At 46.0% G+C, this 24,708-nt stretch overlaps 1 protein-coding gene across 1 annotated transcript in view; it reads right to left on the reverse strand.

The window, feature by feature from the left end:
• The window catches only part of CARD11 (caspase recruitment domain family member 11), a 114,090-nt gene extending 92,560 nt beyond the window's left edge, over window positions 1-21,530 (reverse strand). Inside the window, exon 1 of the mRNA XM_055340637.1 lies at window positions 21,493-21,530. The gene's annotated coding sequence lies outside the window, so the exon portion shown is untranslated. The remainder of the gene's footprint in view (window positions 1-21,492) is intronic.
• Between the last annotated feature and the right edge of the window lie 3,178 nt (window positions 21,531-24,708).

Genomic DNA, 24,708 nt, shown 5'->3' on the forward strand with positions numbered 1-24,708 from the left:
TTTTGGTGGGGGAGCATAATTCGGCCTGTAATAACTTGGAGAGGCCTTCAGCACTGGAGTGGCTTCCAAGCCAGCCCCCTCCTCATCTGGCCAAGTTAGGTCACTCTGTCTGGCTGTGAGACAGACACCCACTCAAGGAAGAGCCAGTTCCAGAACCCACTCAAGGAAGTCATTAAGTGTGCTGAGAAGCTGTTACTTCACACAGCAACATCAGGCACCAGCTCACCGCAAGCTGCATGTGGTGCATGCACAACACGATTGATTAAAGCTCAGGGTACCTGGTCCAGCTGGCAGATGAGACAGTAGGTCCTGGAGAACCCAGCTCTTAGAGGGCCCATCCTCCACTTACTAGCCTTAGGATGCATTAGGGCATGGCTCTTTGAAAATGCAGAACATAGGATGAAGAGAGAAGAATATGGAACATCAGGCAGCAGAGGCCTGCTTTACCTCTGTGGTGCCAGGGCCACCAGGCTCACTACTTGAAATGGACAGGCCCCTCAACCTGTCAGAAGTGCAGGACAGGGGTGTCTGGGGAGAGACATCAGGAGGATGGTGTTGGTGGATGGTCCCTTTCCCTTGGGTTTCTTCCCCCATCAGTCCCGGGTCCTGCTGGGGCTCCTGGACTGAGTGATTGGGTTCAGTTTGGCCACATTGTCACCAGGGCTTGAGCATGGCCAGGACAATACTAAGAGCTTGGACTGAATTCATGATCCCAGGAAACAAAGCTCTAAGACTTCTACCAAGAGTCCAGGCATCTGACTCTGAAATAATGCTATGCTCATTCACTGCAGGTAATTTACATTAAATGCCTGGAAATCTACTCTTAGCCCTCAGGCATGCTTCTGATTCTCTAGAATGTTCCCTCAGCTCCAGGCTGAGAACCTCCTAAGGCCATGGCTGTTTCTTACTATCTTTGCATCTCTTGGGTACACCTGGCTCACCTGTGGAGATTTTAGAATACGATGCTCAATGCTCAGGGCCCTGTCCCAAATAAGGATGGGATTAGCTGTGGTGTGGTCCAGGAAGGGTGAGTTTTGTAAGTTGCTTGTAATGTGCAGGCTGAGAACCACTGCAGCAGAACTCCTGGCTTGAACAGGGATCCAAGTGGAGAAGAAAGAGGGAGCCAGGATGAGAGGAAGCAGAGCCAGGAGAAGGGGCCCGTGTGGAGCCTGATGCACTGAGTGGTGCCCCTCAAAGTCTGCTGTGTGTAGGCATCCCCAGGGGCTCTTGGGGAAACAGCTTGGAGGGTCTGGGTGGGGCCCAGGGCTTCAATTTCCAAAAAAGCCCAAGAGATATCAGTGCTGCTGGTCTGAGGACCACATTTTGAGAAGCAAGAGAAAGGGGCATCAGGAGAGAAGTCATCAGCAAATACAGAAAGAAAAAAAAACTACTTAAAAAATGCTTCAAGCTGGATTTCTAGTTAAATGTCTACACATTTCTCTCTGTTCCCTCCTGAAACTGTACCAACGTGACAGTAAAGGAACGAAACACACACACACACGGGTTGTGTGTTCACATGGACACAGAAAATGGAAAGCAGACAGAAACTACTACCTCTGGGAAGACTACGTAGTCTAAAACATTTGCTAGAGAAGGCTAGACTCTTGATTTTGGCTCAGGTCATGATCTCAGGGTTGTGAGATTGAGCCCTGTGTTGGGCTCCGTGTTCAGAGGGGAGTCTGCTTGAGATTCTCTCTTTCCTTCTGCTCCTCCCCTGGCTCGTACTCTCACTCTCTCTTTTCCTCTCTCTCTCTCTGAATAAATAAATAAAATTAAAAAAAAATTTTTTTAAAACCGGAGACAGCACAAGAATTCACTTGACTCAGCCTCAGCTGAGAGGAGGAGAACGTCTTTCTGTGAATCTGTAGCCACCAATTTCATGCAGATTGAGGATCTTAATTTACCTGATTTCATGGACCAAAATGCATCACGCTGAGGATTTAGTTTAAATCGTCTTGTACTCTTGTGCTGCTGGTGGAAATATGTGAGTAGGACCACCACAGAAAACTGTTAGTGTGAAAGCAGAAACACAAGTATCCTGTGCCTCTGATTCCTCTGTTACTAGGTTGGAGACCTGACAGAGAAGCATAGTGTGTTCACATGGGTCACACACCAGAAGTTCATGGCAGCACTGTTCATCATACCCCCCAAAGGGAAGCCACTCATATGCTCATCAACCATGAGAGAGAAAAAGAAAGTAGAATACTATACAGTAATGTAAATGAACACTGCAACTACTCGCATCCACACAGACGAGTCTCACAGACGTGTGCTGAGTAAAAGAGGCCAGATATGAAAAAAGAACATAGAGTAGGTGGTTCCATTCAAAAGAAAACACGTAGAACTGCTCTGTGCTCAGGATAGTAGTGACCTCTGAGGGAGGACATGCATCCAGGAGGAGAAGATGCAGCAGGGGAATTCTGTAGTTCTGTATCATTTTCTGTCACCTGGACACAAAACTGCTCAGTCATGATTTGCATATTGTTTGTATGTACATTGTTCTTCACTAAAATGTTTACATTAACCAAACAAACAAAGTGATCCTGCACATAAGGTGCCCAGGCATCGGGCAGAAGCAAACCCACATCATCTTTGGAGAAGCACACACTCAATTCAGGCCTCAAAATTTTTCTGTAGATAAAGTATCAAAGAACATGGTCTCATATAAATACAGAGGAAAAACTGGTGATTGTCAAAAAGAGGGGGTGGGGGGAGAGGCAAAATGGGTGAAGAGGATGAAGAGGTGCAAACTTCCAGTCATAAAATAAATACGTCACAGGGACAAAAAAATGCAACATAGGGAATATAGTCAACAAAACTGTGATATGCTTAATGTGGTGAGCATTTTGCAATGTTATAATTGTTGAATCACTATGCTGTACACCTGAAACTAATTTAATACGATATACCAGCCATACATCAATTAAACATTTAAAATTAAAAAAAATTAAGTTCAATAAAATTGTCTGTAAAACTGCCAACTCAAATTTTTTTATTTTGGAATTCACAACTGATACAAATCATTTATGAAATTAAGTGAAACATTTGATGGTTCCCAAAGAAACCAACACAGAAAACAATTTAAAAAATGATAAAACAAAGCCCAGTCACCAATCATAGAACAGCAGCTGCAACATCAGATCCACAAGGAATCCAGATATTAGAAATTGAACAATGCAGAATGCAGACATATTATCTTTAATATGCTTAAATAACCAAATATTCAATATGTCTAAAGACCTAAAATATAAAAAGTAATTAACTCAGAACAAATAGGTAGATTTCTAAGAGAACCAATCGTAACTGATGTTAAAAACTTCATGGAAGCACATAGCTCTAGATGAAATTAGGCAGAGTCTGGGATATGCTCTGAAGCACACCAGATAGTGCAAAGGGACATGTGCAGATAATGACATGGAAAGTGTTCATGATCAGAGTCTCTAATTTTGTGTATGTTTGAAAATGTCTTTAATACTATGGTTTTTAAAGCCTTTAAAGGATGGTTGAACAGTAGAATAGGTACACCACAGGTGAAGATTAGTCAACTGAAAACAGATAGAAGAAATCACTAAGGTGGCTCAGTCAGTTGGGCATCTGACTCTTGGTTTAGGCTCAGGTCATGATCTTGGGGTCCTGCAGTTGAGCCAAGCATCACGCTCCATGCTTGTTCTTCTCTCTCCTGACCGAGGAAAAACAGAAAGAATATCACGTGTGTTGGGATGTCCAGGAGAAGAGGCCGTACTCGAAGGGGGCATGGTTGAGCATTTCCCAGAACTGGTAAAAATGTGAATCTCCATATACAGGATGTACAACGAATTCCGAGATGGAGAACAAAAGTGTCAGTCCACACCCATATATTTTGTGGCACGACTGCAGAACAAACACTATGAGACAGGAAGCAATTGTAAAAGAAGCAAGGGAGAAAAAGACTATGTTCAAAGGAACAGTAGTCACTCAGGGATGAGAAAAATGTCAGCAACCAGGGAAACCTCAGGCAGTGGATGATGATGCATTCAACGTACTGAGAGAATGTATTGGCTGACTCAGAACTGTATACTCTGTGCAATTTTATTTCAAGAACAATAGCAAAATCAAGGCATTTTCAGACAAACAAAAATAGAGAATTTATTGCCAATAGACTCTCATTAAAGGAACTTCTAAGGGATTTATTTCTGGAAGGAAGAAAAATACTAGGTCTAGATGCAAAGAGGAATAGTGACTAAAGAAAATGGTAAATATAAACATAAATCTAGACAAACATTATAGAAAACAAAACTAATAATGCTTATTTTGTGGGTTTAAAAGTAATAGAATTTAGGGATTCCTGGGTAGCACAGTGGTTGAGCATCTGCCTTTGGCTCAGGTTGTGATCCCTGGGTCCTGGGATCAAGTCCCACATCAGGCTCCCCATAGAAAGCCTGCTTTTCCCTCTGCTCTGTCTCTGCCTCTCTCTGTGTGTCTCTAGTGAATAAATAAATAAAATCTTAAAAAAAATAAAATAAAAATAATAGAATTTAAATATTGGACAGCAGTGCATGAATTGACATTGGCATGCTCAGTATTTGGAGATGAATGCAAAAGTCCTTGTGTTTGGGGGAGGAGGGCAAAGATATTAGTTAACTTTACATTTTTTTAAATATGAATGTTGAAATGTCTTGAGTCTCCATTAAGTGAATAAAAAATGGAGTGTATAACTTTCAGACCAGAAGCCAGTGGGAGAGGGATAGAATTGGAAGGAAACACGATAAATATCTCAATCTTAAAGAAAAGAAAAAGATTTTATACATATATATATATATATACACACACACACACACATATATGTTGGGGAATAGAAAAAGCACAAATGAATGGTTTAACTCAAAAAGATTGTCCAAGTAGAAAAAAAAATCTAGCTACAATAAACAAAATCATGATCAAGTTACATTTATTCCAGAAATACAAAATTGGTTTAAGTTTAGAAAATAATATAAAGAGATTTGATTAATTAAGAGTAAGGCAAAGAGTTGTACACACTTCAGTAACTGTAGAAACAGCACTTGTTAAAATCTGACATGCATTTGAGATAAAATATATTTGAAAACTAGGAATGAAAAGGAAATAAATGTTCAGAAATGAATTAAATAAATGCACAAAAATCCTCCAGGAAACATAATAGTTAAAAGTGAAACTCTGAAAGCTTTTCCTTCAAGATTGGAGCCAAAACATAGATGTTCACTATTACTGCTACTATTCAATGCTTTGTTAGAGATGCTAGCCAATGTAGTAAAAAAACGAGAGAAGGAAAGAAAGAAAAGATCTAAGACATGAAAAAGAAGGGGAAAGACCAGTATTATCACTCACAAATGATATTATTATCTGCATAGAAAAACCAAAAAACCTGGAGACTAATCATCAGAACTTAAAAGAGTTCAGTATAGTTATGAATCCAAGATTAAATATGTAAAAAAGCCTGTGCTTCTCTACACTAGTAAAAGCATAAATGCTAGGTTTTAAAAGACACTATAAGAGCAGCAAAAACCAAAAGATAAGAGGAATAGAAGCTAAGCAAGACCTTTAAAGAGATTTTTAAAGTTTACTGAAAGACATTATAGAAGACCTAAAGAAATAGAAAGATGAAGAATGCCTCTGACAAGCTAATTGGTATGCTGGACATGGCCAAGGAAAAAAGTTTGAAAATAGGTCAATACAACTCCCTAAACTGAAGTATAGAAAGATAAAGGAGTAAAACAAAAACAAAAACAAAACAGAGTAAAATAAGCAAGAATTACCAGATAATATCAGAGGTGGAGTATATGTGTAGTTAGATAAGCAACGGAAGAAGAAAACAAGAAGCAAGAGGAATATTTGAATTAATAATAACCAAGAACTTTCCAAAGCTAATGACACCACTGCACAAATCCAGGAAGTTCAGAGGATACCAAAGAGGATAAGCAACAAGAAAAATACACCTATATACATCAGATCCAAACTACAGAAATCCAAAGATGAACAGAAAATCTAGAAAGCACCCATAGCAGGGAGGAAACACCTATAAAGCAATAAGAATCACAGTGTACTTCTCGTCAGACACTGCACAGCGAGAATGGAGGGCAGTATTCCAAGTATCAAGAAAGAAAAAATTACCAACCTAGAATTCTATATCCAATGAAATCATCCTCAAAAGGGAAGGAGAAATACAGACTCTCCCAGATAAGCTAAAATGCAGAGAATTTATGGCCAGCAGACTTGCTCTGCAAGATGTGTTAAAAGTTGATCCTCAGGCAGAAAAAAGATAGTATAAAGAAAAGAAGAACACTGGAGAAGGAACAAATAAATATAAAATAAGATCTTTTCATTTTTTTCATTTTCATTTTTCTCTTCCTTAATTGACCTAAAATAGGACTGTTTTCTCAAGTATGGATCTTCCTCAAGTTATGATGGGGTTACCTCTAGTAACCCATTGTAAATTAAAAATACTGTTAAGTTGAAAATGCGCTTAATACACTTTAACCTATTGAACATCATGGCTCAGCCTAGCCTACCTTAGACATGCTCAGAACACTGACATTGGCCCACAGTTGAGAAAAATCATTGAACACAAAGCCAATTTTATAATAAAGTGCTGAATATTCCATGTAATTCAATGGATTGTACTGAAATTGAAAAATGGTTGTGTGGGTACAGGGTGGTTGTTAAGTGTATAGGGTATGCTCCCATACCTGGGAGCTGTGGCTCATTGCTGCTCGGCATCTCGAGAGAAAATCATACTGTAATTGCTAGCCTGGGAGCGAGATCAAAATTCAAAACTCAAAGTATAGTTGCTATTGAATGCACACTGCTTTTGCACTATTGTAAAGTCGAAAAATGAAAATTCCTAAGTGGAACCATTATAAGTCAGGGTCAGTCTATGATAGTAAAAATGTTTGTGGCTGGTCCCCAATAGTAACCACGTATGAGGTAATTCTAGCACGGTAATGGTGAGGTGACTGACATCTCTCTCACAGGTTTGGGGAAAGAACTGGGAGTAAATACTCAGTGATCAAATGCCTATACTACATGTGAAGCAGTATAGTGTCATTTGAAGGGCAACTTGGATTAGTTAAAAATGTATTTTCTAAACTCTTTAAAAAGGTTTTAAAGAAGTCTAATTGGTAACCTAAGAGAGGAGATAAAATGGAATCAGGAAATATTTAATTAAAACCTGAGAAGGCAGAGAACAAAAGGGGAAGAAGACAGTCCAGTATTTGTTTGGCTAAAGACAAGCATATTTAAGGAATACGACAATAAACTCAGATTTAGAGCCAGGGTAGAGGAAAATGTGATTCCTGAGAAATTTGGCACTGCAGATCAGAGGGGAAAGGATATGCTGGGACAGCCCCTGGAAATACATTCAAAGATATTTCAAACCATTCACAAAAATAAATTCCATAGACTGAAATGTGAAATCTTTTTGTTAGTATTATTATATATTAGGATATACATTAGTATTCTCTATTATATATGTGTATAATTTGTTTGAATTTTTAAAAGAAATTTAATTTATATTTTAGAAATGTTTAGAGACTTAGAGAAGGATGAAATCTAGTGCCTAATCGTCGAAGAGCTGTCCAGAAGAGCCCAGCAAGTTTCAGGAAATAGAGGCAGAAAGTGGATATTTGGGGGACGGCTCAAACCAGGAGGCATGGCTAAAGATGTGGCTGAGGGGCTGCTATTTTTTATTATAAGCTACATGGAAATATTGGACATTTAAAACCAACACATGTATTTCTTAGATAAAGATAAAAATTAAACTTGAAACAAAGTCCAAAAGGTAACAATAAGAATACCCAAATTAAATCTCTTTTGAGCTTGGTCCTTAGGATGGCTTTCTCCATTCTGGTTCAGGGCACAGAGCAGGACACAGCTGCCCCATTAGCCTCCCCAGTGGCAAATCCTGATCCTCCAGTGAGTCTGGCCCCAACATGGGTGGGGCCAGGACTCTAGGAGGATAAGTTTTTTTGTGTAGGGAATAGAGGGTGCTCCGGTAATGACTTCAAAACTTCTTCCCAACTTAGTCCTTCTTCTCACTTTCATTTTTCTCCCAAACTGGATGATCTATCATTTACTCTGCCTTGCTTCAGGCTATGCTATTCATAACAATAGAAACAGTATTTTTGGCTTGTCATCTTTCTCCAAAGGAACTAAGATTGCCTCTAAACCTTTAATGTACATACAAAGTACCTTCAAATATTGTTGAAATGCAGATTCTAATTCAGCAGGTCTGGGACTGGGCCTGAGAGTCTGCATTCCTAACCAGCTTCTAGGTGAGGCTGTTGCTGTTGGTCCATGGACCACACCTGAGTGGCAAAGGGACTTGGGGCAACTTTATGGGGTCATGGAAACAGTCTATACCTTGATTGTGATTGTCATTACATGGCTATATATATTTGTCAAAACACACTGGACTGTATACTTAAAATGGGTGCATTTTATTGTATGTAAATTATCCTTCAGTAAAATGAATTTTAAAGGAAAAAATTCACTTTAGAGGGACTATAGATCTAAATGTGAAAGATGAAACAATAAAGATTTAGAAGAAGCCATAAACTCTGGGGTAAATAAATCTTTCTTGAAAAGGATCCAAAAAAATAATTGACTATAAGAAAAAAATCCACATAAATTGGACTATATTAAAATTAAAAACTTTTATTCATCAGCAGACTCTATTAAGAAGGTGAAAAAAAGTAAGCCATAAACTGAAGAAAGATACCAGTAATACTTACATCTGACAAAGGGCTCCTACATATCACATATAAAGAACTACTATAATTCAATAAGAAGCTACCAACCTAAAAGAGTAACAGGCAAAACACTTGAGGGGGTGCTTCACCAAGGATGAAATTCAAAATGGCCAATAAGCACACAAAAAGAGACTTGACTTAATTAGTCATAAGTGAAATGCAAATTAAAACCACAAAGCTATTTGTTTTGGCTGCACACCCACCGGAATGGCTAAAATTAAGAAACAGACAATAGCACGTGTGAGCAAAGATGTGGAGCAGCTGGAACTCGCATGTGGCACTGATGGAGTGTAAGTCTGGAACATTCTTGGAGAATGACTTTGACAGTATTTACTAGAGCTATCAGCATACTCTATGATTCAGTGGACCCACCCTTGAGTGGAAATACAGGCATGAACCTCCCAAAGATGAGCATAAGAATGTTCACAACAGCCTTCCTCACAAAGGCAAAATAATCAGAAACAACCCAGATAGCCTTCAACAGTAGTACAGATAAAATGTGGAATATTCATAAAACAGACTGTCACTGGCAAAGCACTACGTGCAAAGTGTGGCTATGTGCAAAATGTGGGTGCCGCTCCGGTAGCCAACTGGGAAGGGGTATCACCGCAAAGCTTTAAACACGGCATTCAGCTCTGTCCAGCACTCAATTAGGTTTGTACTTGGAATAAACTACCAATATTTTAATTAATTAATTAATTAATTAATTAATTAAAATTTTTATTTTATTTATTCATGAGAGACACAGAGAGAGAGAGGCAGAGACACGGGCAGAGGGAGAAGCAGGCTCCATGCAGGGAGCCCGACGTGGGACTCGATCCCAGGTCTCCAGTATCATGCCCTGGGCTGAAGGTGGCGCTAAACCGCTGAGCCACCTGGGCTGCCCATTTATTTATTTTTTAAAGACTTATTTATTTATTTATGAGAGACACACAGAGAGAGAGGCAGACACATAGGCAGAGGGAAAAGCAGGCTCCATGCAGGGAGCCTGACGTGGGACTCGGTCCCAGGAACCTGGGATCATGCCCTGAGCCAAAGGCAGATGCTCAACCACTGAGCCACCCAGGCATCCTGACTACCAATATTTTTTAGTATCTCAATGTCCCATGCCATATTTGGGAGATATCTATACTAGTAATTATAACTATATTGAAAGTCATTATTATCATTCATTACACTATTTTTTAGCCAGTTGGTTTCTGTTTCCTGATCGGGGTGCTAGTGACGCAGGCATGTGTGTTTTGCGTAACCTCCCTGGACTGAGTGCTTAGGGTTTGTGCACGTCTCTTGTATGAATGTTACACTTCAATGTGAAGTTTATTTGAAATAACAATAAAATGAATCCTGGCCTGTGTCCCGTCAGAGGGGGCCCTGCCTCTTGCCTGGAGTCTCCCATCTGTTCTTGCTGCCGCTCGTGATCTTTCGAACCTGCACATCCATCCCGGCTTGTGGGTCCTGCTCAGCCCCGCGGCTGGCCCTCGCCCGCAGGACAGCATCTGCCTCCTTGGCAAGGCAGCCTAGGGCTCTCAGTGGCCTCTCCTTCCTCTGCCCCGACCCCTTCCCATCTTTCTGTCTGACCCTGACACTAACTGCACCTCCCTGGCTTGGTGGAGGCTGCTTCTCTGCTTAGAAGGCCCTCTCCACTTCTCCCCTGGTAAAAGCCTTTTCTCCCAGACTTTTTGTTCAGCTTTGACCGGCTCTGGGAAGTCTTTCCGACTTTCTAGGGCAGACGCGGCTGCTCCCCTTTACTGGGTGCATCCACACCTGTCTCCTCACCACACTACAGGCTGGTTGTCACAGGGACTCCAGCTTTTCATCCTTTTATCCTTAGCACCTAGCAGGGGGCCCGTGGATGGTGCATGCGGGGCAGAACACACGTGAGGGATGAATAACTGGATAAGAGTAGTAATGGGGGTTCACGTATGGGAGGTCTGATAAAGGAGTAAATTGTTCTTGATAAATTTTAGATTTGGCAGGGGCCCTTCAGAGCTTGATCTAGGGCCCCGCTAACGAGCAGTGTATACCTGTATCGTGAGTGTGCACCCTCACTGTGTGTCTCCCTGAGAGATGTGCTTGCTGCAGATGTTGGGCACTCGGTAGATGGTATCTTGTCTACTAATGCTGTTATCCCTATTTTAGATGAGGAGAGGTGTAGAGATGTTCAGTGAACTCGATCAAGGTTTTGTGGCTGCCGGGAGGCACAGCCCACACTTACTATACTTTTTCTTCTGTGAATAACAACCAGGTGTTGAATCATGAAAATGTCCCTTGGGACAGGAAAGGCAAGGGAGGAAGTGTCACTGCCCACTCTGCCCCGGGCAGTGCTTTGACTCAGGCAATACTGTTGGTCCCGCTCAAATCAGTCCCTGTGGGTAGCCACCCCCTCCCCTGCGGAATGGCCCACTGAGAAGGGGTATCACCCCAATGCTTTAAACACGGTGTTCAGCTCTGTCCAGAGACTTTCAACTCCTGCCTGAGATTTTCAGGTTTTAAACAAAACAAAAATCTGATTCACTGTTTCCAGGCCTACAGGAAACACGAGTCCTTTATTTTTCTGCCCCTAACCAAAAAGAAAGAAAGAAAGAAAGAAAGAAAGAAAGAAAGAAAGAAAGAAGTAAAAGAAATCAAACCAGAAAAAAAAGACCCTTTATGTCTTAGAAAAGTTCTGAATGCTTCTCATTTCACACCACACCAAACATTGTACATGACAAACTTGACAAAGGCTGGAGGATGAAGCCAGAGGAAATGAATCGCATTACAATAAAACACCCTCGCTAATAAATAAGAGCCCGGCCAATGAATCCGACTCAGAATATACCACTGGCAAGAAGAAATGCCCCCAAAGCTTCGCTTAAGCCAAATAATATAAGAACAGATGGCTCCCCTGGGTCTGAGGGAAAAGTTAATGCATACAGGAGGCTGCAAATGGGGACTCTTGTTTGGGATTTTCGCAGAAAACACAGAGCATTAACAATATTCAAGGTGAAAGAAGAGAGACAGGTAGATTTGGGGACAGGGATGTTTTTATCAGGTGACAAAACAGATCGATGTGGGTCTCTCCATTGGATTCCCACAGCCTGCAGGGCAGTGCCCACTCCAGAGCAAGACCAACCACTCCCAGCTGCCCAACCGGAGAATTAATTTAACTCCAGAATTTGGGGAGTAAGGATGAACTCTGAAGGGGGACAAAATTTTATTTGGGGAAGATTTTTGTTCCCTACAAGCATCATGAAGTGCTGGGGACCAAAGCACGGCTGGTAGTACAAGAGGTACACCCCTGGCTGCCTGCAAGTCCTCAGAGGAAGCCACCCTCCCTGGTGTTAAAGATGTTGAGATCTTCTAAGCATAGAAGATTATGCCCCACACCCAACATCATGGTCATCCCCTTCCTCATCATCACTAGGGAAATCCAAATGGCATTGTCCTGCCAGAGTGGGAGAAAATGAAAGCAAAGCCCAGAGAGATGGTTCCAAGGAAGGCATGACTAACATGAATTCATGACCAGAGAGGTCAATTAATAACAATAAAACCTCACATTTTGTTATTTTCAAAGCAATTTCTCACCCACCATCTCATGTGTTGCTCAGAGCAATTTGGAGTGGTAGGGAGGCAGGGATGATTTATCTCCATCTTGCTCATGAAGAAGCAAAATCTTGTGGCAATGAAGTGATTTGCTCAAGGTCATGGAACAATCATGGATTTTTAAGGCTCTAAGGGTTCTTGGTCATGACAAGCAAGTGCACAGATGACTAATCCAGGGCACCCAGACTTCAATTTTCAGTTTTACACCCACAGCAGACATGGGTAATTGATCACAGAGCACAGTCCTTCTCACACAAGCCATTACTAGCTGCCTGGAACTGGCCCTCAAGATGGAACCCATGTGCCATCCCAAGTCCTGTGTAATTGCTTAACATCAGAGGAAACTGAGCCCAGAGGGGAGAGGGACTTGACCAAGACTTCCCAATGGGTTAGTGGCTCAGACCCCACGTACCCTCTTTCTGAGCCCAGGGGTGTCTCCAGCACACCATGCGATACTCCACTTGCTGGTGACCAAGTCTCCACCCAAAGATGCCCCAACAAAGCTTAAGAATAGCATTCTCCGTGACCTAGCCAGAGCTGGTGCGATTTCTGCACTGAGCAAGTGGAAACACTCCTGTTTCTGAGAGAGGAATCAGGAGCCTCTCAGAGATGTTTAAGCCTGAGCACCTGGCAGGGTTGGTGAGTCAGAAATTGGATTCCAAATCTCCTCCACGTCCAGGGAGACAAGTTTGAGACTGTTGGCTGTTAGCATCTAGAGCTCAAGAGGGGGCCTGAGCAGGTGACAGAGACCTAGCAGTGATGAAATAGGGAGCACTCCTAAACTGTGAGAGCAGATGAGACCACCCGGGAAGGTGAGCACAGGGAGAGGAGGCCCAAGGCACTTAGACCCTGAGGTCAAGGGTTATGGAGGAATCAGAAGAGAAGTAGAAAGGAGTGGTCAGCAAGGCAGGACGAAAATCAAGAGGGCGAACCAATGCTGTGTTCTGAGGAGGAGGGGGTGGACTGTCACGTGAGGCTGGGGTCAGGTCTGGGAAGGATGAAGAATGGACCTCTAGACTAAGCTGCTAGGGGGCCATCGGTGGCCTTGATAAGAACTATTTAAATAGAGTGCTGGGTCCCAGACAGAGGGCAGTGGAGGGGTATGGGGTACAGACAGTGTAGACAACATATCCAAAGACACCTGCTTTAAAGGTGATGGGCTGAACCGCATCTCCTGAATTCACACACTGAAGCCCTAACCTCAGTACCCGTAGTTGGAGATAAAGCCGCTAAAGAGGTGGTTAAGTTAAAATGAAGCTGTGAGGGTGAGCCCCAATCCAACATAACAAATGCACAGAGGGAAAGGCCACAGAGGATAAGCAAGTAGGCGACCATCTACTCGCCCGGGGGAGAGGCCTCAGGAGACCCCAGCCCTGCCTGCACCTTATCTGGGATTTCCAGCCTCCAGGGCTGAGAGACAGTTAAGTCCGCACTGTGGAATCCTGCTACGGTGGCAGCAGCAGGCTGGTAGAGAGCAGTGCAGAGCCATGTCTGCAGGGAGCGGCTAGGGGACAGGAAACCCAGGGGGACCTGGTCTTTTCTTTAAAGGCACACGGAGCTGCAGCATATCTGTACTGGGATGGCAACGGTCCTTGGAGAGAAGGGAAGTGTGGATGATGTGGGAAAGCAAGGGTACCGGCACTCGAGGACTCTGCACAGACAGGATGGGCTCTGGCACCTGTGTGGGACAGCGGGCCTGGTAGGTGGAGGAGAGTGGGAAGGGTGCCATGCGCCCAGACACACAAGGGAGGATGGCCGCTGGCTTAGGGCGGGAGGGCCTCTTGGGCCCTGTAAATCAGACTACCACAAAACAGAGAAGTTTGGGCTTAAAAATATTTTTTATTTTATTATTTAAAAATGTTTTAAAAATATTTTATTTATTTATTCATGAGAGACACACAGAAGCAGAGACATAGGTAGAGGGAAAGCAGGCTCCCTGCTGGAAGCCTGATGCGGGACTCAATCCTGAGACCCCGGGATCACGCCCTGAGCCAAAGGCAGACGCTTAACCACTGAGCCACCCAGGTGCCCCTTAAAAAGTGTATTTTAAAATTAGTTAAGAAAGATGCAACACTACATAAAAGTGCTATCTGACACTAAGGGTGAAAGGGATGGGTCCGTTCCTTGTGAACACCCCGTGCTCTGCTGTAGTAGTAGAAAGGGGGCTCCCCTACCTGGAACCACTTTCCTCTGAGACCTAAAACCTCCCTGAATGTAGAAGCCATGCTGCAGAACCTCCCATAGGGGCCCCAGAAGACAGGACTTGCAGAAATGGGGAACACTCCCAGGAACAGGGGATCTCCCCATACCCCTCTCTTGGTCCACAAACAGGGATGGCTCAGGGCCATGGTGCCCCCAAGGAATGATGGAGCTTAACACGCCTGTTTTTGAAAAGCCCCTGAGAATTGGAGCCTGGAGCCTGGGAGGCAAGTGTGAGGTATCACTACTATTCAACTTACGTGTCCCTCCAAACCAACCGCACTCCAATCCCTTTTTTTTTAAGAAAAAAAAAAAAAAAAGACCATTTTCTTCATTAGGAAATGTCAATGAATCACATAATCCTTTACTCAGAGGCCAGGAAGGAAGCACTCATGTCATTAAGACACAGTTGTGCTTAATTCCAACATTCATCCACGAAAATAACAATTTACTGAAGCTCAATAATGTTGGCACAGGGTTTCTGTTCGTCTTTAGACTAAAAAAAAAAAAAGGGTCATTGCCACTAAGACTTCCATAAGAATGTTCAGGGTTGCTTTATCATAATAGCCCCGAAGTGCAAACCCACAGATGCTAACCGGTGCCAGAACGGTAAATAAACTGCAGTGCATTTACACGGTGCCACCCAGCTACGCGGCTACAGGGACCCCAGTTTCACTGCACACTGCACCAACCAACGAGTCTCAAGCTGGAGGTAAAAGGGAACATGCCCTATGGTTCCATTTAGGTGACACGCAAGGACAGGCAAAGCAGGGGCTCGAGACACTCCCCGACCTCAGGCACCTGAAGGGACCTGTGTCTCCACTTGGGTGTGTGGCTATGTGGGTGGATGGACAAACTCTTCAGCTGTTCAGATTTGGGAGGTGTCTTGCCTTTCGATAGGGGTGCTGAGGCCCTGGGATTTCTCTTATTGAGATGCAGCTGAAATCAGAAGTCAGGGTCTCTTGAGAGGGTTAGGACCCAGAGAAGCTAGGACACCAGCAGTGGAGTCTCCTACTAAGCTAATTTTATATTGTTTATATTGTTGTTGTTTGTTTTTTTAAAATTTATTTATTTTATGACAGAGAGAGAGCAGCAGAGACACAGGAGGAGGGAGAAGCAGGCTCCATGCTGGGAGCCCGATGTGGGACTCGATCCCGGGACTCCAGGATCGCACCCCGGGCCAAAGGCAGGCGCCAAACCGCTGAGCCACCCAGGGATCCCCTGTGGTTTGTATTTTATTTATTTATTTGACAGAGAGAGAGAGAGAGAGAGAGAGAGAGAGAGAGAGAGAAAGAGAGAGTCAGCACAAGCAGGGGGCGGGGCAAAGGGAGAAGCAGGCTCCCCGCTGAGCAGGAAGTCTGACAGGGCCTGGATCCCAGGACCCTGAGACCATGACATGAGCTGAAGGCAGGTGCTTAACTAACTGAGCCATCTAGAGGCCCTACATAGCTGGGTTTTTTTTTTTTTTTTTTAAGATTTTATTTATTTATTCATGAGAGACACAGAGAGAGAGAGGGAGAGACACAGGCAGAGGGAGAGGCAGGCTCCATGCAGGGAGCACGACGTGGGACTCCATCCCGGGACTCCAGGATCAGGCCCTGGGCTGAAGGCGGCCCTAAACCACTGAGACACCCAGGCTGCACCCATAACTGGTTTTTTTTTTAAATCAAAAAGATAACAGATGCTAAGAAACAAACAAACAAAAAAAAAAAAAAAGAGGGACAAGAACACACAATAAACAGTACAAAATACAAAATAAATACCAAGACCCTCTCCCCAAGGTCCCTATAGAGCAGTTTCTTATATGTGTTAATGTTTTTTGTTCCAGAAACTCCTCTGACGTCGTCTTAAGTCCTGCCAGGTCCATTATTAATGGCTTCATAGAATTCCATGGTATTGGATGGACCTCACTCCTGGGGCACATTTGTGGCTTCAAACTTTTTCTTGTGATAAACAATGCTACAATGAATATCGGTGTGCAGAAACAGTCTTACCTGTGAGATAATTTCTTAGAAGCAGGATTCCTAGTCTAAAGCATTTATTCACATATCCTGTTGGTAAATATTATCAAAGTCATGGTGTGTGAGTGCCTGCTGCCCCTCAACCTTTTCACCTTTGCCAGTGTGACAGGTGTAAAATGGCACGCCCCTGTTGTATTACTTTGCATGCAATTCATAAATGAAGTGTGTTGGCTGGTGTGTTCATATTCTGTTTGCCTATGTCCTTTAAGAATTTTCCTCTTACAGAGCCTGAGTGGTTCAGCTGGTGAAGCGGCTGCTTCGGCTCAGGTCATGACCCCAGGGTCCTAGGATGGAGCCCTGAGTCTGGCTCCCTGCTAAGAGGGAGTCTGCTTCTCCCTCTGCCCCTCCCCCTGCTTGTGCACTCGCGCTCTCTCTCTTTCTCACTCTCAAATAAATAAATAAAATCTTAAAAAGAAAAAAGAATTTTCTCCTTGGGTCAAGTTGCCCAATTCTGGAGTTGGCGAGCTATGGTCAAGGACCAATCCGGCACTGCCCATTTTGTGCCACTGTCCAATCTGGCCACACTCATTTATGCCTGCAGCTGCTCTCATGCTGCAAAGACAGAGCTGAGCGGTTTCCACAGTGACCATTTGGCTTGAAAAGCCTAAAATATTTACTATCTGGACCTTTACAGGGAGAGTTTGCCAATTCCTGCGTCTCATTGATTTTTTTGTAAATTAGGAGATAGCACTGCGGTCTCTGTTGTATTGAACTCACCTCTCTGTTCTACCTCCTGCCCCCATCTCCATCAAAAGTAAGCAAGTCAGAAGTACAGCTTGAAAGCAGAAGTCATCTGGGCACCTTCATTTGGAAACACTTTGGTCTATGTTAATTCAGGGGTGGCCTTTTTATACCCATTTTACACATGTTCAAATTGAGGCTCAGAGCCACGATGACTTCCCTGAGGTCACACAGCTGGTGTGTCACAGAGCCAGGGCGGATGCCCTGTGTGCCTGGTTCCAAGACCACAGATCTTCCCACTAAAGGATCTCACCTCCTTGCAGATGGGGCCAACACCAGGCAGTGGCAGTGGCTGTAGAAAACAGAGTCTGACAGATGTTGCCTTACGGCACCACCAGGATCTGTGGGCAGGGCACGGGAGGCCCCACCTTGTCGCTGCTACATGTGTGTATGAGGAGTGCTCATTCCTGAGTGGGAGTGGGGCAGGAAGGAAGCCTACACCCTTGAAACAGAAACCACAGGGGGAGGAGGGAGCCCTCTTTTGGGGTATGGAGTTGCACGCCCCTCCCTCTGGCTCAGCCACTAGTGAGGAGCATCATCCACTGAGGAATGACCCCCCTGCCAGCTTTGTGACACAACAGATGTGCCTGAGGGAGCCTGACCACGGTCCTGGCACAAGAAGAGAGCACACAAGCCCCAGGAGGGTGGAAACAGATCTCCTATGACTCCTTGGCGCTGGGCCATGGGCACCCTAACACAAACATGACATCATAATCTCAAAGCCCCAAACAGATCATGACCAGAGAGGTTACCCTCCTGACAACAGTCACCCCATTAAAACCACTGACCCACAGAGCAAGAGGAGCTCACAAAGAGTTCAGGGGACGATGCCCAGGGCATGTTCCTCCCACAAGGTGTGTCCAGGTCGAGGCTGGCATCTGGGCACCTGCAGCTTTCAACTGTCCTTAGAAGAGAAGTGTTTTTAGGGGGATACCTTGAAAGTTCTCCTTTCATTTATTTCTGTCCCTATGTTCAAATCCACTCAAATAGGCTGATCGCATAATGCAGCATATTGACACAATTGCCTAGAAGGTGGGGTTTGCAGACAAGGAAACCAGGCAGGGGAGTCCACCCAGCTGGGCTGTGTGGGAAAGCTGGAATTCCAGCCCCCAATCTGGATGGACCTCGGTGTCCGATCTCTCCTCCTCCCCGGATCTCGGTAATTCTAGCAAAGGTTGTCATTTGTCACATTTCGTGTTTTCTCATTTTATGCTTGGTGTAACCGACGATCCTGAAAATAATCAGTATTAATATCTGTATTTCACTGGGGAGAAATGACTCTCAGAGGGCTGACGTGACAGGGCTGTCCAAGGTCACAGGCTGAGCACAGATGAACTGTCGTGACTGGCACCCACGTCTGGGGCCGCAGCCTGATGCATCTACCCACTGTCCCAGCCAGCCTCAGACCCAAAAGGTGGAGCATGGACCTCCTATTGCCTTCTTCCCTTGATTAGATTATTTGAATAGTTTCACAGATCAGATTGTGCACACAACAGCAGTCACACTCGTGTTGGGTGGTCATTTGGGAATCCTGGTCCACACGAAGTTATAAACCCTGTCCCCATCATAGGGAGCACTGCCTCCAAGGCTGAGCACGGGCACAAGGGAGCAGAAAGGGACTTTAAAATGGACTTGAGGAGCTCCACTGAACCTCCGAAGCTCCTCTTCATTTCTATCATCTGAACATCAGGACCCAAGTTGGCCTTCCATGCGTGACGTGCTGCAAGGAGCTGCCTCCATCCTCCACTGTCTGCTGCCATCGTCATACCTGACACACAGCCCTGCTGCCATCGTCATACCAGACACACAGCCCTTTGGTCCTGGGAAACAAGTTTCCTCTTGGGAGGGTAGAGAAACACTATGTAGCAAAGTGAAGACTAGGCCAAGACATTGCCCTGCCTGCACTGGTCTCATTCTAGAACCTTCTATCATGTCCCAGCCTCACCTCCCACCGTCCTCCTCCCTTCAATTCTGTTCCAACTGGTTTGAGACTCAGTATGCTCTGGCAATGGTGTGCACAGATGGCATGGCATGATCTACTTAGGGCAAGGACATCTGGGTCTCACATCCCTTCCGTGTGTCCCCCATAGTGCCCAGTGCAGTGTCACCTAGACAGTACCCACTGGCTAACTCAAACAAGGATCTTCATCTTTAGACCAACAGTTAGGTTCACAAGTCAAGTCATTTTAGAAGATCACATAAAGGATAAACGGATAGGGCAGCCCTGGTGGCGCAGGGTTTAGCGCCACCTGCAGCCTGGGGTGTGATCCTGGAGACCCTGGATCGAGTCCCAGGTCGGGCTTCCTGCATGGGGCCTGCTTCTCCCTCTGCCTGTGTCTCTGCCCCCCCCAACCCCCGTGTCTCTATGAATAAATAAAATCTTAAAAAAAAAAAAGAGGATGAACGGATAAAACAAAAACCAGGTCCATCTAAACAACGGAATATTACTCAGCCTTAAAAAGGCAGGAAATTCAGATGCCCACTACAGTATGGATGAGCCTTGAGGACTCATCGTTGCAATCAGCCAGTGAGAAAAAGACAAATGCTGTATGAACCCCCTTGTAGGAGGTCCCTGGAAGAGTCACAGAGACAGAACGCAGAGGGGAGGATGCCAGAATCCAGGGGAGGTGAGTGGGGGTCAGCGATTAATGGGGGACAGAGTCTCAGAGTGGAAAGATGACAAAGTTTGGGATGTAAGGACACAACAGTGTGAATGTGCTTGATACCACTGAACTGCAGACCCAACTAAATTTTATGTTATGCACTTTACCACCACTAAGAAAAAAATCACATAAAGAATCATTCATGCGCTGACTCAAGACTGGACTGGCAAGGCTAGCAGCCTTCCCTCTCAATACCGGTACTAATATAATCCATACACATCCAAATCTTTTTGCTGGAGGGCAGTGAGGCTCCCTCTGCCCTCAGATCACCCCCGGCCCACTGCAGGACCATCATTTCGTTATGACTTCCTTGGGGGAATGGACAGAAGTGGACATTCAGGGAAAGGACAGAGGTGGAGAGTTTTGGCTAAATTCTGAAATTGTCAAGCGACTCATCAACGCGTTTTCCCTCTCTGGAAGGTTGATAACCTTATCCCTTCAAGAGAGTTGTAAATGTCAGGACACATTTTTTGAACTATAAATCAAAGGCTCTTAGGGCAGTCTGGGCACAGAGGTCAGTTTGGTCCAAGACCAGGTTTAAGAAAACGGCCCTCTGCGGACGCGCTCTGAGCTGGTGCCTGAGCTGGTGCCGGGAAGCTCCCAGCTCAGAGAAAGCTCTGGGTCCAGGCAGGGCAGGTGCAGCCGGGAAGGCTGCGGTTCCCCACAGCCTGTGCGTCTCCCTGTGGCCCCTCCAACTGTGCTCTGAGCTCTGAAGCCACGGTCCCTGTGGCCCAGAGCCTAGGAGAGCTGGGGGAGGGGGAGGCTCTCAGCCTAACCCTGTGCTGGGGTGGTCCCACCTGGCTTTGCTGGAAAGGAGAGGCCCCTCCTGCCCCGGTTCATACACTCCCCACGGGAGAGGCTGTCCTTCCCCCCTCAGCACCCAGGGGCCCCACCTTCTCGGGAGCGTCTGAGTCAGGCCTCCTCGCTGTGGTCTGGAAACTTCCTGTCCTTTCAGGTGTTAGAGAAGGTTCTTTTCCTCTCTGTGGGGCAGGTGCACAGAGGGGTACCCTGCCAGGCCACTGCCGCAGACCCCCTCAGGGTCCATCCCTCCGATCGGGGACGGCTGTGGGAGCTGTGCCAGGTGGACACACCGGGACGCAGACTGTCCCAGGGGGGCATGGAGGGGACACGGTGGGGCGGAAAGTGGAAGCAATCAGGATGGCAGGGGAAGGCCTGGGGAGGGGGGCGGCCGGGAGAGTGGGTGAGGGATGGGGTCCAGCCGCCCGGACCTCTCAGGTCGCCCCCGCCCCGCGCGTGCTCTGCCCCCGGCCGCGCCCCCATCGCGACCGCGCCCCCCCCCGGCGGCGCTATCTCCCACGACCCCCCCATTTCTCCCCACCCCACCCCCGGGGCCCCGCGGCGTCATGGCTCCCCCCACCCCCGCGCCGTCCCACCCCCGCGCGTCCTTCCCCCGCCGCCCGCCGCCCGCACCCCGCCCGGACGGCGCCCCCCAGGCAGCGGCGTCCCCACGCTGCACCCCCAGCCGCGCCCCGCGCCCCCCTCCCCCGCGGCCGCCCTGCCTACCTGGGGCGCTCATGCTCCGCCAGCCGCGCCGGCCGCCTCCTCCGCGCAGGCCTCCGGCTTCCCCCTGGGCCCCGGCCCCCCGCGCCACCGCCAGGCCCGCCGCTGTCCAGGCGCCGCCCGCCCGGGGCTGCAGGGCCAGCAGGGGGCTTCGCGCCGCCCAGGCCGGAGTCCCGAGGCCGGAGGAGGTGAGAGAGAAAAAAGGAGAGAAAGTGTGTCATAGGCTGGCAGGGGGAGGGAAATGCAAAACCCGACAGGAAATGAGACTAAAAAATGCAAAAGGTTAGAAAGAGATAAGGAAGAGGGGGCGGGGCGGGTTTGGGTCCCGTCTGGGTAGAGGAGGAGGAGAGGGGAGGGGAGGGGAGGGGAGGAGAGGCAGGAGGGGGGGGAGCGGGCGGGCCCCCGGGGTGCGGGAGCTTGGGTCCCAGCTCTAACCCCAGTCCCCCCGCCCCGGCCCGGGGAACCCATGGGGCCCAGGTGGTGCCCTGGGCAGGGACGCCCCCTTCTCCAGCTCTGGGTGGGGGTGAGGCGGCTGTCCTTTACAGGAATTGGTTGCGTTTTGAAGAACTTCCAGACCTCCTCCCTGTGATTTGGCGGGAGGCTTTTCCCACAAATGAGCTGGATGCAAGGAATCCTGTAGCCTTGGGCTCCCTCCTCCCTCACCCCAGGCCTCTCTCCCTTTTCAGCCTCAGTTCTGGAAACTTCCTTGGCCTTTCCTAGCGGTCATCTCTCCACCAAGGACCCCTGCCCTTCTCTTGGACACTTGGTGGTGACAGAGCCAACTGGGCCTTTCTTCCCCCCACTCCCTGTCCTGGGCCCAGAGTACTCACCGCCCCCCCCCCCCCCCCCAGTGCTCTCAAAGTTCTGCTGAATGACCCTGGTAAGAGAAATTGTGGTTTCTAGATGTCCCCGCTTTAGTAATTTACTCTGGGCGCCTTGCTCTTGCAGGACAAGCACTGTATGGACCAGAAGGTCCTGAGGGGGCGGGGGGGGGGGGATATCTGAAAGGTGAACCTAAAACTTGGGATGAATCAGACACACCCTGAGCATCTTGGACTCTACTCTCCCTGCTGATTTGCTAGTTTCCCTGACCCCCACAAATCTTCTATTCTGCCTCAGTTTGTCCCTCTTCTCTCCTCTCTGCCGCTCTTATCATTCACCCTGTAGGAGCTATAGAACGTGCCCCGCTGTTTTATGCTTTAAGTTCTCTGAGCATAGTTCCTGGAGCTACCAAAGAGAAGGCATTTGATCCGTGAAGCCATTAAGAGGCAAGTCAATGTTTGCGAGTGGTGGGAGCATAGGACTACCTGAAATCTTGGCAGTCATGAGGGTGGGACTGAGGAACACGGGTTTGCTGTCTGTAGAACATGTTCCAGAATGCAATCAAGACCCACACAGAGAGAAAGTTCCCCAAATACATAGCGTCAAGGCCCGGCGCATCCTTAGTCCCGGTGACCCGCCTAGGATCAGGGCGGGATCTCCCCACGCTCCATGAGATCTTCCCATCAAGGCAGTGTGGTTTCAAGAGGTCTGGTTTCCTTTATGTGCAGTGTGAACAACAGAATTGATGATGGAGCTATATATACAGTCAAGTGCAAATTTCTGCGAAAAGCTTGGTGAATTGTCACAAAACAAACACACACACCTGTAACCCACACACATAATCAAAAATAGAACTTCATCTACACCTGAGAACTCATTTGTGCCCCCTTTTAGGCATCCTCCCCATCACAGATAACCACATTCTGACCTTTGACAGCATAGATCAATTGTGTCTGACCTCTTACCTATAAAGTCCAAAAACTTGTGTAAATGGAGCCATGCCTAGATTCTCTTCGGGGTCTGGCTTCTTTCACTCAACATTGTAATTTTGAGATTTGGCAGTGGGATTATATGCAGGTGCAGCTCGTTGCAGACATGTCTCTTTTTCTCCCCAACACCTTATTAGAATTTTTAAGCATTCAGACAAGTTAGAAAAATTGTATACCGAATGCCCATATATCCCAGCCACCTGATTCTACGATGAACATTCTGCTATATTTGATTTATTGCATACGTATCCATCTACTTACCCCTGTAGCCATCAATCTTTATTTCTTATGATGCATTTCAGAGTAAGTTGGAAGCATCAGCGACTTTACTTTTAAATACTTCGTCATGCATATCATTAACTAGAGGTGTTTTGGGGGTAAAATTTACATACATGCATATCATTAGATGGAGGTTTGTTTGTTTAAGGTAAAATTTAAAGATTTTAACTATGTCAAGAAATAAATTTTGACAAATACACATACTGTGGAACCTGAACCCCTATGAAGACAGAACTGTGTGGTCCCGTGTGGCGGCCACCAGACACTTGGCTGTTTGGCACTTGATATGCAGCTGATGTGAATAAGAAATGGAAATTAAAATTCCATTTGATTTTAGCTAACTTCAAATAAAATCTAAAAACTGGTACTTGATTTCAACTGGAAAACTTGTAAGTATATTGGGAGCAATCTGAGTATATTAATCTGCTTTCTCAACGGTAAATTTTGTAAAATCTAAATAGAGGTCAAATATTTTCAAGGAAAATTTAGTGTCTGAATTTGGGTACTATACCTGTAAAAGACACACCAGATTTGGAAGACTTAGTTTGCAAAAAAGGGACTACAAAATATCTCATTCGTAATTTTGATATTGCTTGTTGAAATAAGTCTTCTTGATATGTTCAATTAAATAACAGATGTTACCAAAATGAATTTCACCTGCTTTTTTAACAGTGCTACTAGAAAATTAAAAAAAAATTTTTTAAGATTATTTATTTATAAGAGAAAGAGGCAGAGACATAGGTTATAGGCTCCCTGCGGGGAGCCTGATGCAGGACTCAATGCCAGGGCCCCGGGATCACAATCTGAGCCGAAGGCAGACCCTCAACCACTGAGCCACCCGGGTGCCCCCAAAATTTAAAATTTTAAGGCCAAAGAAATATTTCTAAGGAAACCTGCTCTGAGTGTCAAGGGCTCTCAGAATGGGGACAGTGGTCCAAGAAGATCTCTCCTCATGTGACATTGATCAGAGGGACAGCCTACCTAGACCTCTCCTGACTTGGGTCCCACAAAGCAGTGTCTCCTCAACTATCTATCATAGAAGACATTCCCTGGCCTTCGACCTTCTCAAAAAAAGTTTCTGATCTGTTAGGGACTGGTACTTTTATAAAAAATAATAATCAAAGGAATT

The sequence above is a fragment of the Nyctereutes procyonoides genome, unplaced genomic scaffold (assembly GCF_905146905.1).
Source record: "Nyctereutes procyonoides isolate TBG_1078 unplaced genomic scaffold, NYPRO_anot_genome, whole genome shotgun sequence".
In the NCBI taxonomy this organism is placed as follows: domain Eukaryota; kingdom Metazoa; phylum Chordata; class Mammalia; order Carnivora; family Canidae; genus Nyctereutes; species Nyctereutes procyonoides.